Raw genomic sequence first — 24680 nt, forward strand, 5'->3', positions numbered from 1 at the left:
GTAAAATGTAAACAGGTCTGTGACTAATAACTGGGACTTGCCTTTTCCAGATGTAGTATCTGGTAGATTTATTATGGGAACTACTGGTACTTTTGTTGGTGCAAACACAATAATCTATGAGCGGTCCAGGGCAAAAGACAGAAGTTAGTCTGATAGACATTTCAGACACCTGCCAAGAAAAATGTGAGAGGAATGGAACTTAAATAAATACAAAAAAATCAGTAAAACTATTCCACCTGTGTTAATTAACAATGGTATCTAATTTAAACCTAGTGTTAGGTATAACTTAATGGATTTTAATTAATTGCAGTACATAATTAATTAATTGCAGTACATACTAAGTTCTTGTTCCTCCTCCTTTCTTGCCTATCCAAATATCCTACTTTCAGTAATATTATGAGGGGGTTTTTTATGTCAGTTTGAAATACAGAAATTATATTAAACCTCGCATCCAGTGTAGTTACCACCAAACCAGGAACATCAAGGCTCTTCCTTGGGGCATTGTGAGATCAGAGGAGAAGCAGGAGCCAAACCACACCACTTGGATTGCATGGACAGTTTGGTGCATAGACAGTTTAGCAAGGTAGATGTGGGGTAAGAACCATAATACCAAATACACTGGTGTTTGGTGTATTGGTACATTGTTCACTTCTTCAATTAGTCACTTCACCAGTGCCCTCACCCAACCCTCAGAGGCTGCAGGTGGAGCAGGTGACAGGGTCAGCCCGTTGCCACCTCTTCACAACACTGAATTTGCCCTTTTTTTACATGAATGGCCTCTTCCTTCTGCTTATCCCAGCCACAGCAACATGGCAGTGCTGAAATGCAAATGAGAGGGACTGGCTCGTGAGAACACTCATCTGCTTGAAATTCACTGGTAAACAAAATGCAAAGGAAGTATTCAAAGTTTTCTTTGCAGATCAGCTAAGGCAATCTACTTTACTTTTTCATTTAATTGGTCTTACAAACCAGCATAACATCCCCATAAATCCACTGTGCTCCATGACCTGAATTCATACTACTTGCCTGTGAAGTGTCCAGAAATTATATGATTGACTCATAAGGTCATAAAGTCCTTCACATAAGGTCCTTAAAGTGACGTGAAAATGTATTTACATTGCAAGAATATTAACAATAGGCAGTAGAGACTCTGACCATGGGAATTAATAGGGCTCAGGGATTCCTAATAAAGGCACCAAATACAATAGAAATTTTAATTACTAAAAAGGCATATGTAAGTCTCCATTTCTGTAATCTCACATCCAGTGATGTCAGCATGTGTATATATGATTTAGACTACTTAGGCACCCATCCAAAAAAAGCAAATACCACCAAATCTACCATTATTCAGTGACTTAATCATGTTTTGCATGCCCCTTACACAGAGAACAAAACAATCTGATTTCAAAAAAACGACTAATTTAAATTATATCTATTGTCAACAATCCCAAACACTGTGCCCTTTGAGAAGCTTTCACCTGAGTGTTTATTCACAATGAACCTCATTTCACCTCTTTAGCAAAGTAAAGGGGCTTTACCATAGCTAAATTCCTATTTATAGCTACCCAAAGACCTCTGGACCTGCATAAAAGTAGGTTAAATAACAAGTAAGACTCAGAGGGCTGTGACTGATAAACACAGATGTCCTAATCTGTGATGAACAGTGATTTTTCAGGCAGAAGTCCATGCTGCCCTTCTACCCACCCTTGCTGCAGTGGTGTCTCATCTCTCCACATGGCAGCCACTCACAGTCTGGAGTCTGTGTTAAGGAGAACTTGTACCAAGTCTGGGTTTCAATCACAGACTGAACTGCAAACTGGTGACCAGCTGAGGCACCTCTGCAGAGATGCTCGAAGGACAACTGGAGACAGCAGCCACAAAAAGCATCCTAAGATAATTCATTCCCTCTTCTCATTCAGACTCCTAAGCACATTTTAGGGAATATTTGTTGTGCAAACAAACAGGCCCACAAACACAGTACAGTGCTATAAGTACCAGACCAAACATGTGAAAAGGGTTTTTGTTATGTAAGGCCATTAAAATGGGTAGAAGTTACGTGGCTGAAATCCTGTATATAGGAGAACTTTAAAATCACCTTGTGATTTTTCTTCTTTCTTTTTTTTTTACCAGACTTGCTGGATGGTCATCACCAAAAAGCCAGTGCAATGCTTCATGATTTACTCTAATATCATCAGGACACAGCAAAAACACCTCAAATTAAATATCTATGAAAAAAAAAAAAACAGACTAATGAAATTGGAGAGCATTCAGGTATTGTACAGGCTGAAGCCATCACGAGTCAGACAAAGAGCTTTTATTTAAACTCTAGCTTTTGTAAAGTGTTGGGAGTGTGAAACTAGTAGCAGTACCAATCTAGGTTCAATTCAATTTAGCCCATTATTAATGGTTAGTTTTGAGTACCTGTGTAAAGGTCTCACTCAAAAGAATCCTCTCACCATGCTCGAGTTCCACAATTAAAAGGAAGTTCCTGGCAGGATGCAGCACTCAGTTCTTCATCCTGATAAACACTGCAGGTCTGAGCTAGAAGCACAGACTGACCCCTCTCGCTCACGGGAGTTTTTTGTCTCATTCCCCCAGGAGAGTGGCCAGCTTGTACTTTTTCTCAAACTAACAAGTTTAAGGAAAGAAGCAGAAACAGATTCTTCCTACTAGGAAAGCAGATAAAACAGGGCTTCTGAAGCAGGAGAAGTGGAGCCTTGGTCAGAGCACCAGCTGGTGTAAATCACAGCTTACTCCAGGGTTCAGTGGAGTGCCCTGCCAGGAACTCTTCAAATTCTTGCTTGTTTTCAGATATTTTTTTTTTTTTTGTGTGGAGGAATTTCAAACAGAGTTAAGACCACTACCTAGGGTTCTCAGCTCCTCATTCCTTGCTGTAATCATGAGACAAGTTGCTCTTCTAAAGCTGAAGTGCTGAGGTGGGATCAATCCTGTACGTGATATTCATGCAGAACAATGAGGAAGTATTTGGATTGAGGTGCATCAAGCTGAGTATTTGTTGTTCTGTTCAGTTTAATTTCAAAACAAACAACCAGCTGTGGGTTTGTTCTGAGTTCTCTCTGATAAGTGATGCTCTGTGACTCCTGAGCCCCTGCCCAGGCTGCAGTGCAGTCGGGGTGTTCTGTCTTTCACTTGGCCACTGAGCTGCAAAAGTGGAACAATAAGAAACTGCTGAGTCTAAAGCTGCTGCAGTTCAGCTCACTTTTATGTTAGTCATGGCCTTTATGTTCTCCTTATGTGCATTTTATGTGGTTGTGGAAGAAAAAGCTAACTCTGAGTTAGAGGCCATTGCCTAAATCAGAAACACGTGCTTTTTATCGGACACTGTAGTATAGTACATGCAAATAAGAATAAAATCAGTGGCATAGAGATTGCACCAGGGCTTTGAGTAAAGAGTTTTCTCTATTACTGTGATGTAAATCTGGAGTGAAAGGGAGCTACTTGGTGCCTTTGAATATTTGATCTTATGCTGAACTGAAGGACAGAAGACAATCAAACATAAGAGAAATTGGATCCCTGGAACAGGTAAAGTAAAAAGTTGTTGAAATAGTAGTTTAAAGATACAACTTAAAAATGGGAATGGAAAACCTATATTCTTTACCTAACTTGGGCAGAAATGCTGAGTGAGTTTCAAAAAAATGGTTATCTTTAATACCGGAGTTACTCTGCTGATTGGATGGAGGGGAGGAAGGGGTGGAGAATGGATAAGAGGAGAGAAAGAGGGGGTTTTTTAAGGTAAACCATTGCTGCAGACTGAGTTGGGCTCTTCAGAAGGAACATGCTATGGGAGAAAAAAATTGCTCTTATGTAGATGAGGCAGAGAGAAAAGGTGCTGGAATCCCATCACTGACTATGAAAACAGAACGTGGTTGACTCTGATCAGTTTAAGAGAGGATTTGAATCAAGAAGAAAAATAATGGGCTCTAAAGGAAAAAAACCAAAATCAAACAAAATCCACACCAAAAGAACAATCAAGAGATGGAAGAATGGAAAAAAGTGGTATGTTTGTAAGAATATCTTCTTGTGACAAGGGTGAACTTGTGTTCCAAAAATAAGTCGTGGATTCTCAAGAAAGTGAAGCAGACTGAAGTTCACTGCCAGCTTCTGATTATTACTGCTTGCATCTGCAGCTGAAAGGGTAGCACAGACATGAAAGAGTGTGTATTTTATGGCCAGTTTTCTGAACTGCCTGCAATATATATTTGTTGGATTTAATCAAAAAATAGCCAATCTGGAAGAGATTTTTTTCTTTCAGACTCCTCTGAAGTTCATTCCTGAGACCTGTTAGTCTCCAAGACAGAAAGCAAGCAGGAGGAAGAAAGTGGATAAGACAAGCCTGAGGAAGGAGAAATCATGACTAAGAAGAAAAAAAGGAAGATAATATTTTCAAGATGGAAAAGTTAACAGCTTTCAGTAAGACTTTTTTTTTCTTTAAAACATTCTAATTTATTTCCAATTACCAAAAAAAAAAAAAAAGAGAAGAAGTTAGTGTAAATCAATGTGTGCAGATGTCAGTGTGTGCAGTGATGATAACAACATACTCTGAAAAATTCTGAATTATTTGTGGTTTTCACTTGCTCCAGTCACAGATCTGGATCCCTACAGATCCCGGTCCATGTCTTTAATCAGGGATTCACTTTCCAGATACAGGATAGATATGTATAACTGCACAAGATTTAAAGTTATATGCATTTCATATTAACTTAATAGGGAGACATATTTTGCTTGGGTTTGCCTTGTAAGTGCTATATCTACCACAGCTTTTAGGCATATCAGCAGCCAGCTTTCACCCAGGTCAACAGTCAGTTGTTCCCAATATCAGCTACAGGATTTAACATTATTCATCATCCTTCTCTTATAAAGTAATTTATAAGGAATGTTCTCATATCCAAGAGTATTTTGGAAAGCACCTTCCTGAGGCTTTCCACAAGGGGAGTCAAGCAAGCTCCAGTTCATAGCACACTTCATATATCTGCATTGATTGGCTCTTTTATGTGTCTGTCAATCTCTTTTATCTGGAAATATTTGGTTTTGAGCAGGATAAATAGAAACACATTAAAACTTGAACATGGCTCTGTGCATGAATGTCTATATGGTTCATTGGGGAACTTTAGCCAAAACAATTCCCAGTGAGAAAATTGCTGGTGTTTTGTACAAAACACAATTTTGAATAACAGCCTATAAATACATGAGTATATAAACACATATCTAAATAAATCTCTCTCATTATGCAAAACACAAACCACACAAGATAGTTAAGAAAAAAGTATTATCAAAGTATGAGAAGGGGTTTTTTCTGTCTTTTAATACATTGTATCAACATACTTTATCTTTTCAATAATGACACAAGTTTAGAGAGACAAACAAGCCAGTGGCCCAAAAAAACCCCGAATATGTAATAATATAAAATAAAAATATGTGGGGGGGTTGTTGTTTGAGGGTTTTTTAATCTGTTTCTTAATTTATTATCTTACCATTCTAGACCAAAAAGAGACAAGCTGCTTCATTTTCTATCAGAGAAATTGTAGGGCCAAATTCTGAAATGTATACAGGTGCTTTAAGGCACAACAAACTCTGTTACATTCTCTGTTAAGTTCATCAGAAGTCCAGAGTAATTCACCAGTATTGTGTTTTTAGTTCAATCCCTTCCATGTGTAGAGGAAACATCGAATTTTTAAGTTATGCTTAAAATTCTATTAAATTTAACCTTTTAAAATATGCTCATTATTTCCATAAGAAAAGTTTATTTATTTTGCTGAATGGGTTACAAATTATGGTTAGCCAGTATGTTGGCTCATTTGACAGCATCCAGATTCTGTATTGCAGAATTCAAGCCCAGATGTGTGAAGAAGACAACTTTTTCTGTTCTAGAAACAGTAAATAAAAAGTAACTGGATCAGTGGCTTCTATTTCAAAGAATTATTTTATTTTTTTTATATAATGTTTTATAGATATTTTGTTTGATATGCATGTTTCATATCTCTTAAAGAGAGTTTTGTCAACTTTTCTTTTAAAAAAATTTGCATTTTTAAGCGGTTCCTTCATTTAAGTTAGTGGATCTTTGTTGCGAATTTTACTATCAGCACATCAAAATCATTACACTCTACCTTCAGAGAAACAAAGCTCCTAATCAGGATTAGGATTTTTTTTTTTAGTATAGTTCATGATATTTAATTTCTCCAGCAACAAGTTTCCCTAAGCCATGTCACCTGAAGATTTAGTCCCTTTCTTACACATGCCAAAATCACCAGGTAGAAGGATGTGTTGCTCTACAAACAGTTGCAGTGATAACCAGAAAAGCATCAAACCAAAGATTCATATAAAAGATTCATATAAAAGATTCATATAAAAGATTCATATAAAGTCAGATCAGGATCTTGAGGGCTGATGGGACTGGGAATGTTGCTTGACCACCAGTGCCAGATCAGGCCATGAAAGTATTACTGAGCAAAAACTTTTAAATAAAAGCAAATTAAATCTACTTCACCTCTGGCAAGACTTGTGTGTGTTAGTAGCAGGCGGGGCATGACTGCTATCATCCATCAGCTCCATGATTAATCAGAAAATCCTTGGAAAAAACATCAGACAAAGAGCAAAAATACTGTACCAAGAATGTTTCTCTAGTGCAGAAATGTGCTGCTGAACATCACAGTCTGTTTCAGTTCTGACAGAAAAATGTTTCTTGAGAGTTTGCATCTGTAGAACAAATAAAAAAGGTAGTTTACAGCCTTTTTAATGCATTTTCTTTGCAGTTTAATAATATATTTGTAGGTCTCCATACATTCCAACTGCTGTGCAAAGATTTCCAATGCTATGCTGTTTGTGGAAGTGGGAAATTCCTGGTTGGATTTTTGGTTTCCCTTCACACTTAAAAGAGAAGGAAGGCCTGAAAACTTTTCAGAAAGGATATTTTTAAAGGTATATTCAGCATTTGGCATTCAGGTTGTTTAGCCTTTTTTTTTTTCCTGGAAGACTCTATGGATCACTGGAGAGCTATTAAGCTTATGACATCAAAGGTGCCATGGAAACAAAACCTGATTAAAAGTGATTTTGGTTAGTCTGTTTTAAGCTTTTTTTTTTTTATGTTAGCTGAAATGTTTGAATGAACATCTGGAAGAAAAAAACCTACAAGTGTTTCCTCCTCTTGTTGGAGATTCTGTTCTGTCTTCCTCATCAAAGGCTGCGAGTTCCATCCATCTACATCTAAGAGGAATATGTCCAGAAACCAAAGGACATCATTTCCCCACTATTTCTCACACAAGGGAGAACAAGCACACAAAACAGAACCATTGCTGAGGCCCAAAACTGGCACTTTTTTCCAATTCAACTGGTAGGAAAGCTGGTTTTGTTCTCTCTGACTGCCTAGAAGGGAGGGGCTGAAGAGATTCCCTGTTCATCATTCCCTGACACGAAACCCAAGTCCTATTGTTTACAGAGTCTCAGGCTAAGATAAGCAGCCTGAATGTCTACTGCACTGAAACCACTGGGTGCTATGCAAGTACCTGCAGAGAAACAGAGATTTAATTTGTAATGAAGTTTTCTTTTGCCTCCACATAATGTTTTATTGCCTAAACTTTGGTTTTTAAGAGTTTTATGCTTCATGCATACTCAATTGGAAGATTTGCTATTATTTTTGGTCTGAAAACCATCATCATGCTGAAATGATACCAGATTGTGGCTGATATTTAACAGCCATTCTTCCTTCCTCACGCCTTAGTTTTAGTCATTCCCTGGCTTTGCCCAAACCCCTCTGTCCTGGTTCTGGCCAGGACAGGGTTAGTTTTTGAGGCAGCCAGGAGGGGCACAGCCAGGACCCTGGAGTTGTTCAATACCACCTCACAGCATGCCAGGGGGGAAGAAGGGGGATCAGTTTTGCGGGGTGAGCAGTTGGGTAGCGTTGGGTCGCACGTGGTGAACGGTCCCACGCGAATCGTTCACGCCTCCCCTACGCTCTGCTGTTGGTATTGTTGTTGTTGATGTCGTGTTCTTATTTCATTGCTGTTTCCAGTAAATTGTTCTTATGCCAGCCCATGACCTTTACTTTTTTTTGTGCCTCCAATTCTCCCTTCCACCCCACCACAGGGATGTGAGGAAGGGGAAGTGAGCGAGGGGCGCGCGGGCCGGGGTGTTCCAGTGGGAACACTAAGTTGGGGAGTACCATTCCTAAACCATGACACCTTCTTACAGAGTCACTGCAACGACTTTTGTTCTCAAACCAAAGATCTGTTACCCACATATCTGCAGCAGACTTTTCTCTGAGCTTCAGGGCGTTCATAACTCCCTCTCTCCACTGTGAATACCCTTGTTTATTTTATCTTCTTTCCTTTGGAATTTTCTATATCACCCCGATGCCAACTTCGGCTATCCCTCATATCCTTCCTTTTGAATAAAATGCTTGAGCTGGCTGAATTCCAGTTTGTTGTTCAAATATTTACTTTAAGCTTGCACTCACCAAGTTCGCTGCCCTCATCCTCAGGCTCCACTCGTACCCTACAGCTCCTCAGTAGTGGTCCTCTGAGTTGTTTAAGTGAGTGGTTGGGTGTTTGCACTTCTGCATTTCTGAATTGCATGACATGAGACACAGGCATTGAAAGAACTCTGTTCCTGTTCTCTTAGAAAGAGACAGTGCTGTTCTGAGCCTTGTCCAAAGCTCTGACCAAAGCCAGCAACCAGTTATGAGGATGCAGCTGCAGTTCAGGTTTCGCTGTCACCGGGGGTATGAGTCAGAAGTGGCCACACTGAGGTAAGAAGAGTTATACCCCTGCAATTTCTTTATTTATTTTTCACTCTGTTTTCCTGTTGCAGACAGGAGGACTCAATCCGTAGATCAAGAACAGCTGTGGAAACACTCCATCCAAGAAAGAGCTACCAAAAATCTGGCCTGAGAAACATGAAATATGAAGACGGAAAATTTGCACAAGTTTGTTCACCTGTGAAAGTACCATAAAGTGCTGTCCCATCCCACTACTACAGCAGCTGCATTTTAGCCACTTTTTAGCCTCTTTCAAGTGTGTGAGAAGAGTTTACCTCATTTGTTTTGCTGACTTATTCATGTTTATTTCAGCCCTTTGCACTCCCCTAATAAGGTCTCTGGGAGGACCTTATTGTGTCCTTTCATTACTTAAAGGAGGCCTAAGAGAAAGTTGGGATTTTTTAGCAGGGCCTGGTACAAAGGGGCAAAGCGTAATGGTTTTAAACTAAAAGAGGATTGATTTAGATTAGGTATGAGGAAGAAGGTTTTTACAATTAGAGTGGTGAAACACTGGCACAGAGAGTAGGGGGTACATGCCCCATACCTGGAAACATTCAAGAGTAGGTTGGATGCTGCTTTGAGCACCCTGGTGTGGTTGAAGATGTCCCTGCCCAGGGCAGGGGAGTTGGACTAGATGGCCTTTAAAGGTCTCTTCCAATCCAAACCATTCTGTGATGATCTAACACTGCATCTTTTGTAGTATCTAACAAAGAGCAGACAGGTTTATTTGGACTCCTAGTTAAAACCAATTTTCTTCTCTCCCCTCTTAGGCAAAAACAATGTGTTGATTGGTGCGGTTTTTTGGGGGTTTTTTGGGTTTTTTGTTTGTTTGTTTGTTTGTTTTGTTTTTGATGGTGGTGGTGCTGGTGGTTTGTTTGGTTTTTTTATGATCAGAAGGGGTTGTGTGACTCCAGCCCTGTTAGGAACTGAAGAGGGGGAAACAAGAATGAGGTGATGGTGTTAACATGCTGCTTGTTTCCTTTCCAGGCTGTTATAAGAGCCCTGGCCAGTAGGAATGACATCTGAAGCACAACAGGAGAGGTCCAAGGACTACTCCCAGGTATGGTTCATGAAGGGCCAGCTGACCCCTAACCTACTTGACCATAGGAGGAGTGTGTGAGCACAGCCCCCCCCAATTCACAGGTGTAGGTCCTTACAGGGAAAAGGCTCAGGTGTGAGCTACTGACAGGAGTAAACGAGTGCTGGTGGTGGGAACATTCATAGGTAGAAGTCGATGTAGCAGTGTGCTACCAGAAATGTTCTTTTCTGCAGGAGATGAACTTCCAGGCTTTCAGTAGAGTAGGTATTTTGAGTGTTCTTCTACCTCCTCATTTTTGTCAGTACTAGACTTTCTTGCTTAAGCGCTGGTTTAAGAAATGAGCCAAAGCTGCAGCCTTTCTTTCACTACTGGAAACCTCTTGCCTTGACTCCGCTCTATTTCCCCCACTATATTTTATATCCTTGGGATTAATTTTTTTTTTAACACTTTAATTTCTTCTGTGTTTCTGTGTTCACCTGTTGCTTGTGTGTGCTCCCATCAGCTTTGCATTGAAAAACAGCCCTGGCTGCTCCCAAAGCTTCTGAAATGGCAGCAGCAGAAGTGTGAGCTGAATGGTTGGACTAGCCTGTACAGAGTAAGGATGACAGGATAATAGTCTCTCTAAACTTCATTCAAGCTAATCTTTCCTCTATCCATACTGATTATTCTAACAAGATCTGACTGTCTTATCATTTTCACTGCCTTGATTTTTGAGGTTCTGGCTGCTAAGTAGTGCTTTGACTGGAAGGGAACAAATAACTCCACCTTTTTCTGCATCTAGTGCCTCTTCACTAAACATGATGAGCGATTGCCCATCTTCCACATTTTTCACCATTCACATGTCTAAAGCACATGTTGGTTGTGACCCTAGTCTGCAGTACACAACTGGAAAAGAAAGGAGGCAGAGAAAGGAAGTCTCTGAAGGCTTAGCTCTCGTTGCTCTGGTCCCTGAAGAAAAGTAACATAGGGGAAGGTACTAAGAGACTGTGGCAGTACCTGCTAGATCAGTGACTTGGCTCTGAAGAGTTTAGAGACATAATGTTTAGGACAACTTCTACTTACGTGATTGTTATTCTGAAATCTCTTAACCTGTACACTTTTGTGATTGTCTTTACGATTCACAAGAAAGAATGAAGCCCTGCTGCTACATGTTCCTAAAAAATGTCTCCCTGAGACTGGGCTATCAAAGGATGGGAGCAGAAAAAGAAGGGTGAAGCAGCAGTTACAGAACTAAGCACAGCTCCCAGCCACAGGCAGCTTAAGTCAATAGCACTGCTTGAGGTTCAGGGATGTAGGGGCCGTTTTTTCTTGACTTCTCTGGTTCAGGTTTGACTAAGAAGGCTTTCTGTGATGTTAGAGATGCGTAGCCAGACTCTCTCTTGTATAAACTGCTTGCGTAATCCACATGCAAAGTTTATGTGAGGCTTTCTTGGGTAAAACAGGAGTTGCTTTAAATGGCACTTAAACCCATCTGTTTCACTGGAAATGCCCTTCTTTTACAGGGTACGAGACAGGTACCTCTGTTTCTAGTACCTTTAGCTAATTTGTTTCCCTCCTTTCTCTATGAAGCAGAGAAGACCTCTGCTCTCTGGTACCCTTATGCCAACATCTCCTAGCCTGCTCCCTGCATTTCAAGTGCCAGCATCCCTGGGGGGGGTTGGCTGTGTGCACACAGTCCAATGTTTGGTGTGCTCTGGGTGTTCTTGTGAAGCCAGACAGGTTACAAGTGGCAGGAGTTGAACACACACTTGCCTTAATTTTGACCACACACACGCAAGCGATCGGGCAAGCTGTGTGCCAACAGAGCCCTTCCCACACTAGCCAGCACTGGAGGAGGAGCTCCTGCAGACATGCAGTGCAGCTGAGATATTTGGCTTCGTGATTTGTGGTGGGAGAAAGAGCCTCAGCACAGTCGCCTACTCATTTGGAGGCTCTAAAAACTGCCAGTTCTGATGCCCAAAAAGCGTCTGCCCCCACACCCTCTGCTGCTGGTGTGACTCTTTATTTTCTGCTGGGGGTACAAACAGCCCACTCTGGGGAGCCACATCTTGGGAGGTGAGGAGGGAGAAAGTCACCTTGCTGACCATAAAATGCAACAGTAACACAGTAAAAAGCAGGAACTATTGGGTCCAGGCCTTGGTCTGAGTTTCCAAGAATATGGGTAACACTCCTCTTCCAGATGTAGACGTGAACCCAAGCCTGGATGCAGTCCTGAGCCAGTAAACTCAAGCCTGATCTAACCCCACTTCTCTAACACGTCTAAAGCAGGAGGGTCATTGCTATAAGGCATCGTACAGGCTCACCTCCAGCGTGCTTAGTCCATCTTGGTTTGTCTCACCCCTGCAGATGTCTATATTTCCCTATTGACAAAGGGAGCTGGAGACATTTAAATAAAATCAACCAGGACTTCAATCTCCCTATGCAGAGGGTGCCAGTGCTATGGAAGCATAACTGTAGCCACTTACCCTGTACCTCCAGAGAAACTCCTCTGGATCAAAATCAATAAATATAGCAGCCCTTTTGGCTTAGGGAAACTTAAAACAAACAAATAGGAAAAAGGGATAAGAAAAACAGGTTAGTTTTCCCAGACCTGGGAAAGGGAATCCTGTCCAGGGTTCCCAGACCCAGGGGAGTTGAGGAAAAGCAGCTTGGTCCCAGCCCGAACTCAGTGTTACAGGAGCAAATAGACATTGCTGACCACAAGGCTCAGGGGTTGCTGCTTCCATGCAGTCCTATTCCTTGGGATTTGTCTGACTGCAGTCCTATAAGATGCCCCTGGCTCCATCTTCTCTTTGCTGTGTGTGCCCCAAACATGATAGGAAAAAAACAGATTTGCTTTTTGGGTTTTTTATCTTTCATGTTGGGGTACAATAGTTTTGCAGGAAGCAGTAACTCTTCTGCCTCCACTGATGACTTTTTTTTTTCCCCTCCACCAGGCTTTTGCTCTGAAATCCTTCCTAGTAAAGAAGTCTCATGGGTCCCTGGGACCCACCAGCTCCTCATCCCCAAGGATGGGCTGTGCTGGCAGCTCTGTGGGGTGTGGTAGGCTGGGGAGCCAGGCTGTGAAGGCACCAGACCTGTGCTGGAGCTATATGTTAGCTCTGCACTCCTTTTCTTGCACTCCCAAAAGATGTGGCAACTTTTTAGCTATTTCCCACTCTCGGAAATCTGGAGACAACTGATTTTGCATGACTGTTCAAAGCCTCTCCTGAAGCCTGTTTCCCAAATCCCTCAAGAAAGATGCAGAGGTAACAGGAATTAAAAGGGAGACATATTTCTTTGGGGTTTCTTGACATCAGTCATGTATTTTCTGAATGAAAACTGCTGTATGGTGACATTTATGGCATTGGCATTACGTGTCTGACATCCTACGGGTTAGCAATTCCCTTAGAAAAGGCTTGTGTGTCTGGAAAGTATTTCCTTCCTTAAAGTCTTTAATAGGCAGCAGTTGCTCGACACTTGGGCACACACATTGAATCCTTTATGTTGTCATTCATCAGGTTGCTCTCAGAAGCACCAAATAACTTTGGGTGGTGCCCCCTAAGCTCCAGATCTTGTGTGCTTTCCCACTAAATGGGGAGATCAGCAAAATCCAAGCAGAGGGCTGTCTCTTCTTACCCAAAGGGAAGGTGTTTTGTACTAGGGAAACCAAATCTTTCCATCAGTTTTGGAATCTTGAAGAGGAAGCTGTGACTCTGAGCTGTCTCTCTTTCCAGCAGAAACTCCTCCTTGCACAGCACGCCCCCTTTCATTGCATAATGCTGGTAGACTAGTCTAGATGTGACTCCTCTCTGGCAAGACTTGTCTTCACTCCTGGTATATGGGGTGAAGGGATAACTGGAGACTCAGCTCTAATTAGAGAAGCCTCAGCTTCACTCTCTCTAAATAGACTTCAGGAGCAATCTGGCATTTTCAGGGCAGGGGAAAAAGGAATCTGAATTTCTACAGGGTTTTCAAGCTTAATTAGAACTTGGCATGTGTTTTCAGGTGTCAAAGGGATGCAGAGACAATTTGTGAGCAGTGTCCTGACCCTGACGTCTGGGAGGGACGGGGCTGGGGGGAGCAGGGCAGCAGAAAGCTGTGCAACAGGAGTTGGGGTTTGCCAGCTCTTTGGAGCCCTGTTTGTGTTTAAATGGGATATAGAAACAGTGAAACTGTTAATGTCAGTAGTTTCTTAGTGAAAATTGCCAGTCTAGCAAAAATTCAAATAGTGATAAATTCATAGAGATTTTGCTGCCTGACTCAGTTTATGGGGTTTTTAACTACAGAAAGAAAAAGGTCTCTAAATGTTTTGTTCTGACCAACCAAATAAATGTGTCAGATTTATTATAAAATAAGTGCATCATTATTCTCTATAGTGTTTTTTTTTAATACAGTCACATCTTGGCCAGCTACAGTTTCTATTATTGAACTGAAATATGTGCTATAGGTTTGTTTGAAACCAATCATGTGGGGTTAACTTGATCTCCAACCCATATTTTGGGAGACTCCTCGATTTAAAGAAAAAATTTTTCTCCTGTGTACTCCTCTTCAGCTGGTTTTGTATTTCTATTGGTTTCTGATTAAGTAAATGTGTGAAAGTTGAAACAGGACTGTTGACAGCTATTGTACATCAAGGAATAATGGAACACACAGGCTCTGAAAATAACAATATCACATCTTTCTGTGCTTGTTTAGGTGGAGGCTGCCCATGGACATCTGAGGCCTAGATGCAGCCTGAATGCTTTTGTGCTCTTATATTGCAGGGTAAGATTATTTTTGTCCATTAAAGTAGTTAAGATGGACATCGTGGCTAACTCGGCTAGAAGTAAATCCAAGCTACTGTACACTGTTTGGTGTGTCATTTGGCTTCTGTAAGTACTGGAATACATCAAAAGTTTCTGGCAAATTATGTATTCCATTTCAAAACATGGATAAAAAATATAAAACAGTACAAAATTATTACTTTATTAGGTTTTCCTTTTTTTTTTTTTTTTTTTTTTTTTAGACTTGGGAAAAACTGGAATATAAAGGATTTAAGAGAGAATAAGAGGTCCACAAGACTTCTGGTGGTGAGACCTTGTTTCAGGTGGGTCACCCGCATCTCCAGGTGCAGTGGTCCCCATCATGGGCAGTCTGTTTCTTTGCACCCACAAACATGGCATCAGTCACTTTCGTGCTGCTGCCCATCTGTTATCATTTCAGAACCTTTCTTTACTCTTTTTGAGAAAGATACAAAAGATCTAAAGGGCCAATATGTAATGGCTACCACTGTGTCATCTCCTCTCCTGTCTTTTTCCCTGATTGCCCTAATATAGCTGTGAGGTAGGAAGAGTGGTAGTGGCTGACTTTTTTTTGGCTGATATCTGATATTCACAGGTATCCCAGAACAGATATTGGCCAGTGTTTTGCAAAGGGTAAAAGCCCAAGACTGTATTTACTGACGGGTTATCCCTGATACCACAGAGTATGCTAAGTTGAAAGGACTCACAAGGATTATCAAGTCCAACCCTTAGCCCTGCACAGGGACATCCCCAAGTGTCACACCATGTGCCCAAGAGTATTGTCCAAATGCTTCTTGAACTGTGTTAGGCCTGGTGCTGTGAGCACTGCCCTGGGGAGCCTGTTCCAGTGCCCAACCATCCTCTGGGTGAAGAACCTCGTTCTAATATCCAACCTAAACCTCCCCTGACACAACTTCAGGCCATTCCCTTGGATCCTGTCACTGGTCACCACAGAGAAGAGATCAGTGCCTGCCCCTCCTCTGCCCCTCACAAGGAAGTTGTAACCGCAGTGAGGTCTCCCCTCAGTCTCCTCAGGCTGAACACACCAAGTGCCCTCAGCTGCTCCTCACATGGCTTCCCCTCAAGGCCCTTCACCATCCTCATTGCCCCCCTTTGGACACTCTCTAACAGCTTAACATCTTTCTTATATTGCATGACCAAAACTGCACACAAGATTCAAGGTGAGGCTGCGTGCACTTGGATGATTTCTTGATCCTGGCCACTGAATGCTATTTTGGAAAAGATCCTTAAATTTCAGAGGTGCCCTAGCCTGAGTGCTCTGCTGGGTGGTTCCCTTTCCCTTTGCAGGTGGCTGTGCACGTCCCAGAGCACGCTGCCAGCCACGGGCACACCAGTAAACACCAACAAGCCAAATAAAATGCTACTGGGGTCAGTTTGCAGTGTCACTGGACTCAGGACACAGCTTGCCCTGTCGGGTCTGGATCCTGAGGAGGCTGTGACAGGACCCCAGGTGATGTTTACCATACCCAGTCCCTGCAAGGCAGAGAGGGTGGTATGGCCAGGCAGGTAGGTCTTGTTTCTTTGGGGGGATGTGACCTTCTGCCTTGGCTAGGGACACCCCTCCTGATGTTCCCACTAAGCCTAGGAAGAAGTGCTGGCCCACCATGCTGAGGTGAGCTGGGCTGGCCCGGAAGGAGGAGTAAAAACCTTAAGTACAGGGCTTTCCAACTTTCACTCTGCCTTAAGTAAAGGGAAGATGATCAAACAAGGACTTGCTTCCACCCCCCGCCCAGTTTAAGAAGTATCTATGTTTAGAATTATATTTTTAAGGCCTGAAAAAGTGATGCTGTCAAATCTTGTAATTTTCCCTTGTGGACACCAACAGTGCACCTTCATATCTTAGAGTTGCTAATTTTTGCTTTTACTACTGACACTTAAGCCTCCCTGTTTGTAAATTGTGCCCCTTTATTTTCTGGAATGCTGTTTCCCCTCCCTGCCAACCAGCTCCACCCTGCCTGTGTCTCAGTTGTGGTGGGTGCTCTTGTGCAGGGCACCCGTGCTCAGTTCCCGCTGCTCCACTCCTCTGTCCTGCTCCAGGAGGTCATGGTTTCAAGACATCAGTGTAGCCTGGAAAAGGGAACCTTTGGGAAACCTGGTTTCACAGAATTAAAACAGTGCATGAGCAAAACATTCTTTAACAAGGAGGACATGGAAAATCCCAGATTTTCTGAGAAGTAAAAGCCCTTCTGAGGTGTCCTGTGCATTAAAACTCGTATGGAACTTGAAGGAACTAAATGTATCAGCTTCTTGGTTGAACTGGACTGACATGGCTGAACCAAAACTAATTTCCACCAGCTGAAGGGCTGGGAATTTCTGTACAGGGGTGGAATGGCCTCACCAAAGCCCCATTCCCAAAGGCAGACCCTTCCAGCGGGGGTGGGAAGGAAGCCCAGCAGCCACAGCAGCAAGCAGCCCTTCCCTCCCAACAGGCTTCCTCGTACCCTTAATTACAAGCAATTGGATCTCATACTACAAAGTTGTCAGAAGCAAACTTTGTAAATGTGCATTGTCATGGAGACAGTATAGATCAGCTGAAGGACCATATGGTTCTTTACTCCTTCGAGCTATCACTGGAAGGAGTAGACTGAGGAATATATTTAGTGTTTTCTTCTCAACGGATGACTAAAGATAAGGAAATAAAATTAGTTTGAGAAAATCCTCCTCCTTTCCTATGGGAAGTTGGCTGCTCTTTACTCTGCATTAGAAAAAAATATTACTGAGATCTCTTGTTTTACAGCTGATCATTGACAGGCATTTTGGAAAGGTCACATTCGAGAGCCTCTCTTCACAAGTGTACAAAGAAAAACACTATTAATTTCTTTTTCTTCAAAATTGTATGAAGCTGGTGCTTTTAAAAGCAGGTTCTGTGTGTGTTTTTTCACAGATAGACAATTCTTCCTTAAAAGAAGACTCTTTTGATCATACCTATATGCTCACATCTACTTTAAGACCACTTCACTAGCTTGGGGCAAATGACAGCTTGGCTCCAAGGTCCTTCAGCAACCACAAATGAGCTAATGCTGGCATTGGTGGAATGAGTAGTTCCCTGCAGCCCTGTAAACTTGCCCCTGACCTGGAAAAGCCCTTGGCTGCCCCTCTGCCCTTTTATCAAGAATGTTAGTTGCTTTAATAGTGGAGTTTGTAAAGTGATTTAGTAGAGCTGTGATGGAAATAAGGAGGCCCTTTGTCTCACAGGCTTGGAGACAGGTGCGCTGGGCTAAGAAATCGCAGTGAAATTGTTGATGATATCACCATTTCTCAAGAAAAGCTTTCATTTAAGGGGAAAAAAAATACGCTTTTGTCCAAGAAACAAACAAAAATGTCATACAACAATGTTTGACTAGTTTTATGAACCCCATTCACTGGCAACTGGACCACTGTAGCTCATATGAGCTGAACAACGGATGTAAAATTTTAGCAGCCAATCTTTAGCATAGAACAGCATTAGCATACTTCACCTGCTAATTAACAGTTTAAGCAAACAGTTGCTTTATGAAACTTTATGTTACAGAGTTTATGACACTTATGCTCAGAAAGGGCAGCCTGACTGCAGTGTCTCAGCTGGAATTACCTGGGGGAAAATGTTCCCCTTGCCAGGCTGAGCCTCATGTGTCCTCCTGGAGTGCAGGTGGAAGTGGAAGATAGGAAATTCTTTCCACCTGGTTGTGGTCTGCTTGGGAATAGTTATAATCTTCCCCATAATGCAATGGTTAGCATGGTATCTTAGGAATTTCAGGGTTGATGCCGTGGGGTCTCTCTGAAAGCAAGAGCACAGGCAAGTATGAAAGGAACATCAGCTGGGTGAGCAGCCTGGTGGCAACACAGGAGGTGCCTTGATGCCCCTGGCTGGCTAAAAAGGCTCTGGTGCTTGTTTCTGGGGTGACAGCATTGCCTTTTAACTGTTTTCCTTATTTTTTACATTCAGCAAGACAGCAAGTTATCTCCTCCAGGGAGCAGTGTCAGTCACAGGGTGGTAGGAGATAGCATGAATATTTGGGAATTTAACTGGCAGTTGTGCCAGGCAGCATGGACAGAGAGGAGGTGAATGAATACAAAAGGGATTTGACTGTAGCTTTTCAGACATTGGGAAGCTTTGTTTCCTAATATTTTTGCTGTTTCACTGGCACATATGTGACCTGAGGTCCAGGGGAAAGGCTGCCCAAAGCTGCTTTCTGCTTCCCTCCTTTGGGTCCATGGTCCTGAGGGAGCTACTACTTTGGGTGAGATCCTGTTTCCCTGATCAGGGATGGGTTCGTCAGACTGGACAGGGGTGGGAGAAAGATATACACAAATTTGGCTGTGATTAAGCAAATACAAATTTGACTTCATTGGTAATGAAAGAATTGTGACATCTACCTTCTGCCTCAAATATTCACCCATTTTGCAATTGGAAGGCTTTTTTTAACACAAAACTATCTATTTTGGTTTAAATTGTGCCATGGAGTGCTAAACCAGAACATTAAAGAGGACATTCATAAGCCTGCAAAGTTGAGCCAAAAGAGAGGAGGGGCTTGAATTAACACAACCAAACAGTTGAAGTTTGGCAAAATTTCCAGCTTCTGAAAACCAGTGTTTTTAACGGGACATATTGAGCTACTTTTTAACAGGAGGATGCTATACACAAAAAAAATGCACATCTTCTGTGACATATAACATAACTTGACAGTTTTAACCATGTGTGTAATTGGGGATATTGACTCGGTAACAAGTGAGAACGACTTTTTGCTGGCGCTTCATCCCATTAAATTGAATCTTTCCCAAGGAGGAAAATCTAGGAGGCACTAGTCAGTCACTGACTCACTATCAGCTGCCTCCTTGCTAAAGCCTGAATGTATTCCATAGTAAGTTATTTGTCACAGTGACTCAGCATTGTAGGCTCCTTTTTAATTTCTCTCTCTCACCACAGAGCCAAGAAAATCTCCCACCTCCCCATGCCGTATGCTACTGAGATAGCAGTTTGTATCATCGGCCAAAGGATAACACATTTAAATGTATGCAAGGAGCCTTATAAGGGCATTAACACTTGCCTCCAGGATGGACGTCATGATGGCGAGCCAAGGAAGAGGCGCCAATAATAGATTCCTTGTGTTTGTACGTGCCACGGTGACTATTTGTGCCATTCGTGGGAAACTGAGTGATATGCCAGACGGCAAAGTGTTTCATTTATCCAGAGTCACGGGGGTTGATCTGAGTGAGTCTTCACTCAGACATGCAGCCCCGTTCCTGGAAAGGTCAGCAAGCAGATCCTGCCAGCCTGGGGGCTGGCTGTGTGAAGGGGGCTGGGGACCCACCCCAGTCCTCTCCCTTCATCAGGTAGCTCCCTTCAGCACAGAGAATCAATATTAAGTGACAGAGACTCTGAGCTGTGGCACTGTACGTGCCTCAGCTTGGACACCTCTGCCTTGGTTTCCCCTGTGTAAACGGGGCATGATGAGATGACCGGTGCTCAGCCAACTGCCCTGTGTTCTCTGCATTGAAATGCCAGTCCTGTTAATTGCAGCGTTCCCTGGCTGGTGTCTCAAACCAGTGGGAGAAAAAGATGTTGAGCCCAAATGCCTGCTTGGATTACATCATTCCCAAAACCACAGCTTCATCCATAGGGGGGTGGGGGAGGGCAGCTGTGTGATGTGAAAAACGGCCAGTGGTGCCCATCTTGATGAAGAAACGGAGAGAAGCAGAATAATGCTGCTGTTTCTCTCTGCCACCTGGTGAGCCAAACACTTTCTCATGGCATCGTCTCATGTTTACTCAAGTAATGACCTGCTTTCATATTGCTTTATCCCTCAGGCCATATTGGCCACAGGTGTAACCTGTGGAGAATTTAGAATTCAGGCAAAGAAGTCACATGCTTTTGTACTGACTGAGAAAAGCTGTTTATTCTGCTAGGAACTGGTCTGTGTTTAGCCAGCATGGGCAGGATGGGAACCAGACCAAGTAACCAAGGGCTGCAGGGGGAAAAGGTGGGTCTTATCTGTAAAGTTCCCCAAACATTCTGAAGAGGGAGTGCATTGCTTAGATCACTTTTTTTATTTTAGTCTAAACTAATATAAAGTACTCAAAGCTCAGTGAAAGAAGTGAAGTTTGAATCCGTTTTGTCTGGCTTTTTGGTATAAGTGTGGCTTTCAATTAAAAATTAAGGCTGCTGAGATCCAAAGAAAGGCAGACAAAAAACACTTCTGCTCTGCACCCTATGTGATGGGTGACAATCAAAAGAGAGAAAGAAAAATTAATTGGGTTACAACTGTACTTGAATGCCTACAAATGGAAGCCTGCACAACACTTATCTCATTTCCAAAATGTTCTATGAAATCAATCATTTTTGCAGTTAGGAATGCATTGTACTCTGTGTCAGAGTGATCCCACCATAGGCAGCAGCATCATCTTCCCTCTGACCAGTTTGCTGCCAGGTAGGAAAAGCACTGCACACCTGGAGTTTGGGAGTCCCTGTGTACAGATATACTTGTCAGTACAAACAAGAGTGTGCACACACTAACCCAGGTACTCTTTGTGACTCCATGGCCAAGAGTTTCGCACAAACAAAATGATTGTGACTTATGCTCACCGTCTGGGCTCCTGTGCTGGCCAAGGGGGAGGGTGGATGTCTGTGTTCCTTTCCCTGATGGATTGCAAGGCTTCAGCTCCTGGAATTTTAAGGACCTCTTTCTGTGCTGACAGCTACAGACAGAGCTCTTGTGAATGACGTCATCCATCACGAAACCTCTCCAATCACCTTTGTGTAAGGATGTAGTGACCAGGCAGCTCAGCTGAGTTCTGCATGTACTGTTTTTCTCCTGAATCCTTCCATCTTCTCCTCCCTTGTTACCCAAGCATTTATTTATGAAGGTATTTGGGTACAGAGGTCGAGTTCAGCAGTTCAGTTCCCTAGGGGTTAAAAGCCAATGTTTACTTAACACCACCTGGGATGGAAGGTGAATCTGATGGAAGATACTCACAGGAAGGTCCATTCCCCAGACCCAGCCTTGTTAGAGAGGGGCAGGTTATGAAATCCAGGAAAAATCTTCCAAGGTTGAGAGAAGAGTAAATAACACGTCAGCCTGGGAAATTCAGGCTGCCTGAGCTCACCTGAATGGCAGCATGTGTGCATATACACAGCTGTAGATATGTATGTGTCACTGCTGCATTTTTCCTATTGTATGTGCAGCATTCTTGGTGCCTGTCCATGACACTTCATGTTGCAAGTGTTGTACCATGTTGGAGGTTAAGAAGTGAAGAAAACCGTATGAGGCATGTTACTGAAATATTAACTACACCCCCTGGTTGGATCTCAGGTCTTTAAAACATCGGAAATACTCTAATGGCAGATTTTGGAATCTGTTGTTTTCCAAGGCTGTTTATTCATCCCCTTTTGGAGAGCAGGAAAACAGGCAAAATTCAGATTTTCTCCAGACCAGAAGTGCTAAGCTGATAAACAGTTTGGAGCATCACAGTCTACAGCACCATCAGCTTTGTTGTATCTTTGCAAAACTCTCCTCAAAGTCACCAGGAATGCCTTGACAATATCACCTTTTTTTTTCTCTTTCAAACTCTCCATCATCTTATCCCAAGAACCATTATCATTATTAAGAACCTTCTGTGATCCAAAGTCCCAACTGAGATGACATTTTCAAGCTTGTCCATTTTTTTCTGATCTTTCAGATGCAAATGTATGGAGCTTAGGAACTAGCCATGTAAACAATTGCCTTGCACATATAGAGGCAACACCACAGGAAATATTTTTCCAAAGAAAATGATAGAATGTGTTTCACATAACTGTAGGAACTTCAAATATGCTGCTGACTTGTCACTTAGAAATGAAGAGAAAATAAAAGTATTTGTTTGATACTGTTCTATTTTATATAAGAGTCAAAGCATTTTTAATGTTTTTCCTTGATAACTGAGTAAAGCCACAGTAATGACTTGGAATATAGTTCTCATCTTTCCCATCCATGATGGAAAAAATCACATCCTCAGAAATAGCATATGTGGTGGGTAGAGTGACCCACTGCAGAAGTCACAGTAGAAGTACAAATATGTTGTACCAGCATTTTGGCATAACATTTTAGAAGTTTCAGGTGAGGATCCTTCCATACAGAAACTTGAATGGTGATTCTGGTTACTGATGTTACCTTTCGGATTGATGTGAGTTCAAGAAAAAAATAGCAGTATTTCCTAATAAAATGGTAAAATTATGCCATGAGGTTGCAATGAAAGCTCAAGTGGTTGAGTTCCTCAAAATTTCCTTCCCCAAATGCTTCATTTCTTATCACCCTTGAAAGCAAATGGAGTCTAGTAGCAGAGTGTTATTACAAACAGCCCTAAGGCTTTGAGCAGGTTGCCTTTCTCAGGAGGTGAGCGTTTTGCTTGGTCTCCTACCAGCTAATGATAGCCCAGTCAGCTACTGCAGAGTGAGAAGTGGCAGCCTCCAGCAGCTCTGAGAGTGGTGACCCTCCTCTTTCCAAGCATTCCTCAGAGGCAGCAAGGCAGACACCACGGTAGCATAATGGGCTTCACACAGGATTTCGTGTTCTCTCTGAAGAAAAGCATCGCCTTTGCAGCACCAGGTGTCCATTATCCTGTATCAGCTCTCAACTCCACGGATTTGTGATGACAAAATGGGCATTGACTTGTGAACACAACCGCCCTTGACTTTGCTTTCTACAAATAACTGCAGGACGTGCAGCTGGAAAGCAAGTATTTGTGCTGGTTTTACAGCTACTGAAAACCCAAATCAAACAGACCAGTCATCCAGCCCTAAACTACCCTGATGGAGCTCTGTAGTGGCCACCTCAGCAGCCACGTGGCTCAGTCCTTGCAGCAGGTATGGGCTGACACATCTCGACGATTCGAGTGTTTGCAGGCTGGAAAGGCTCACATTTTAAAGTGATTAAAATAGGGCTGGAAAGGTGACGTGATTGCTGTGGAAATTTCTTTGAGGCCAGAAGGCAGGTATCACCTCTGCTGGAGCAGGTCAGTCTGGGAGAGGGCCTTGCAGAAGGTCCCCCTGTACCTCCCTGCTCTACCAGGGCAGGTCCCGCTGCTAAAATAAAACGCATTTCTTGGTTTATACAGAGGGATGTGCAGTAGGAGATATGAAAGCATTAACTATGTCCCTCCTTTAGTTCATTCTCTTTATTTCTGAGTGTAATCAGGCCATGGCTGTTACCCATATTAATAACTTGCATTTTTATATTTCCTCCTGGCTGAAAGCCTCAAATCCATTTTTGTTAATAATCCCTCCAGAAAGGTAACTTTTCCATTTCAGAGATGGGGAAACCAAGTCACACAGATAACAAACTATTCACCTGCACGTGTGAATATTGCAAGGGATGATAGAGCCCAGGTCTCTTAATTTCTGGCTGTACACTCCCACCACAAGTTTTGAGGGAAGCTTCCATTTTTCCATGACCTGTAGGCATTGCTGCTTGCAGACAGGACCCAGCTGGTTGTGGTAGAGGAGAAGTGCAGCTGTGGAGGGAGCGTCAGTCTTATGTAAAACGTGACGCAGACACCGAACATCATCTAAAACAGCAGAATGGGGGGTAAAAAGGTCTCTCTGAAAGTGGAGCAGTGAGACAAAGTGACCATGGAGGGATGACGGCAGCACTGGGCGATGCTTCGTGGCTAATTGCTGCTTACAGTGTCCTAGCGCTAAACTCCACACTTCTTATGTCTGTGACAAAACGGGAAGCCCAACACTCAGAAAGGCGAGATCACCTTAGCTAGAGAGGATCCTGCAGATGGATCTCTCAGCCATTGAAAAGCTTTAATTTGAGATTGATTTTTCCGTGGGTCAAGCAGGGGTTGCTCTTTCACTCAGTAGTTTTGTGCTGGGGAGCGTTTGGGTGTTGAACCCTTCACCACGAATGCCGTCACTTTCTAATAAAAGCGTTTATTTGTAGTTTTGGGTTGGAATGCCTAGGACAGATGTCACTCTGCCCCAAAGTCATAAATCCTCATGGTCTTCCTCATCTGGCAGCCCTCTGTGATTAAAGCAAGAGCTCCTTGGAATGATGAATCACCGAGGCTCATAGGTATTCACTCGCCGTCTCACCGCTGCAGCCCACTCTGTGTTGTCCAGTCTCTGTTT

At 42.7% G+C, this 24680-nt stretch overlaps 2 long non-coding RNA genes across 2 annotated transcripts; both read left to right on the top strand.

Moving 5' to 3' along the window:
- Positions 1–551: 551 nt before the first annotated feature.
- Positions 552–19655, top strand: LOC113956596. Its single transcript, XR_003530893.1, has 6 exons — positions 552–594; positions 2131–2271; positions 4274–4431; positions 8635–8761; positions 9758–9830; positions 19500–19655. It is a non-coding gene; the product is annotated as an uncharacterized LOC113956596 (long non-coding RNA).
- Positions 19656–21158: 1503 nt separating this feature from the next.
- Positions 21159–22443, top strand: LOC113956597. Its single transcript, XR_003530894.1, has 2 exons — positions 21159–21329; positions 22250–22443. It is a non-coding gene; the product is annotated as an uncharacterized LOC113956597 (long non-coding RNA).
- Positions 22444–24680: the final 2237 nt, after the last annotated feature.

This window comes from Corapipo altera, unplaced genomic scaffold (assembly GCF_003945725.1).
Source record: "Corapipo altera isolate COAL_440 unplaced genomic scaffold, ASM394572v1 100, whole genome shotgun sequence".
NCBI classification, from domain to species: domain Eukaryota; kingdom Metazoa; phylum Chordata; class Aves; order Passeriformes; family Pipridae; genus Corapipo; species Corapipo altera.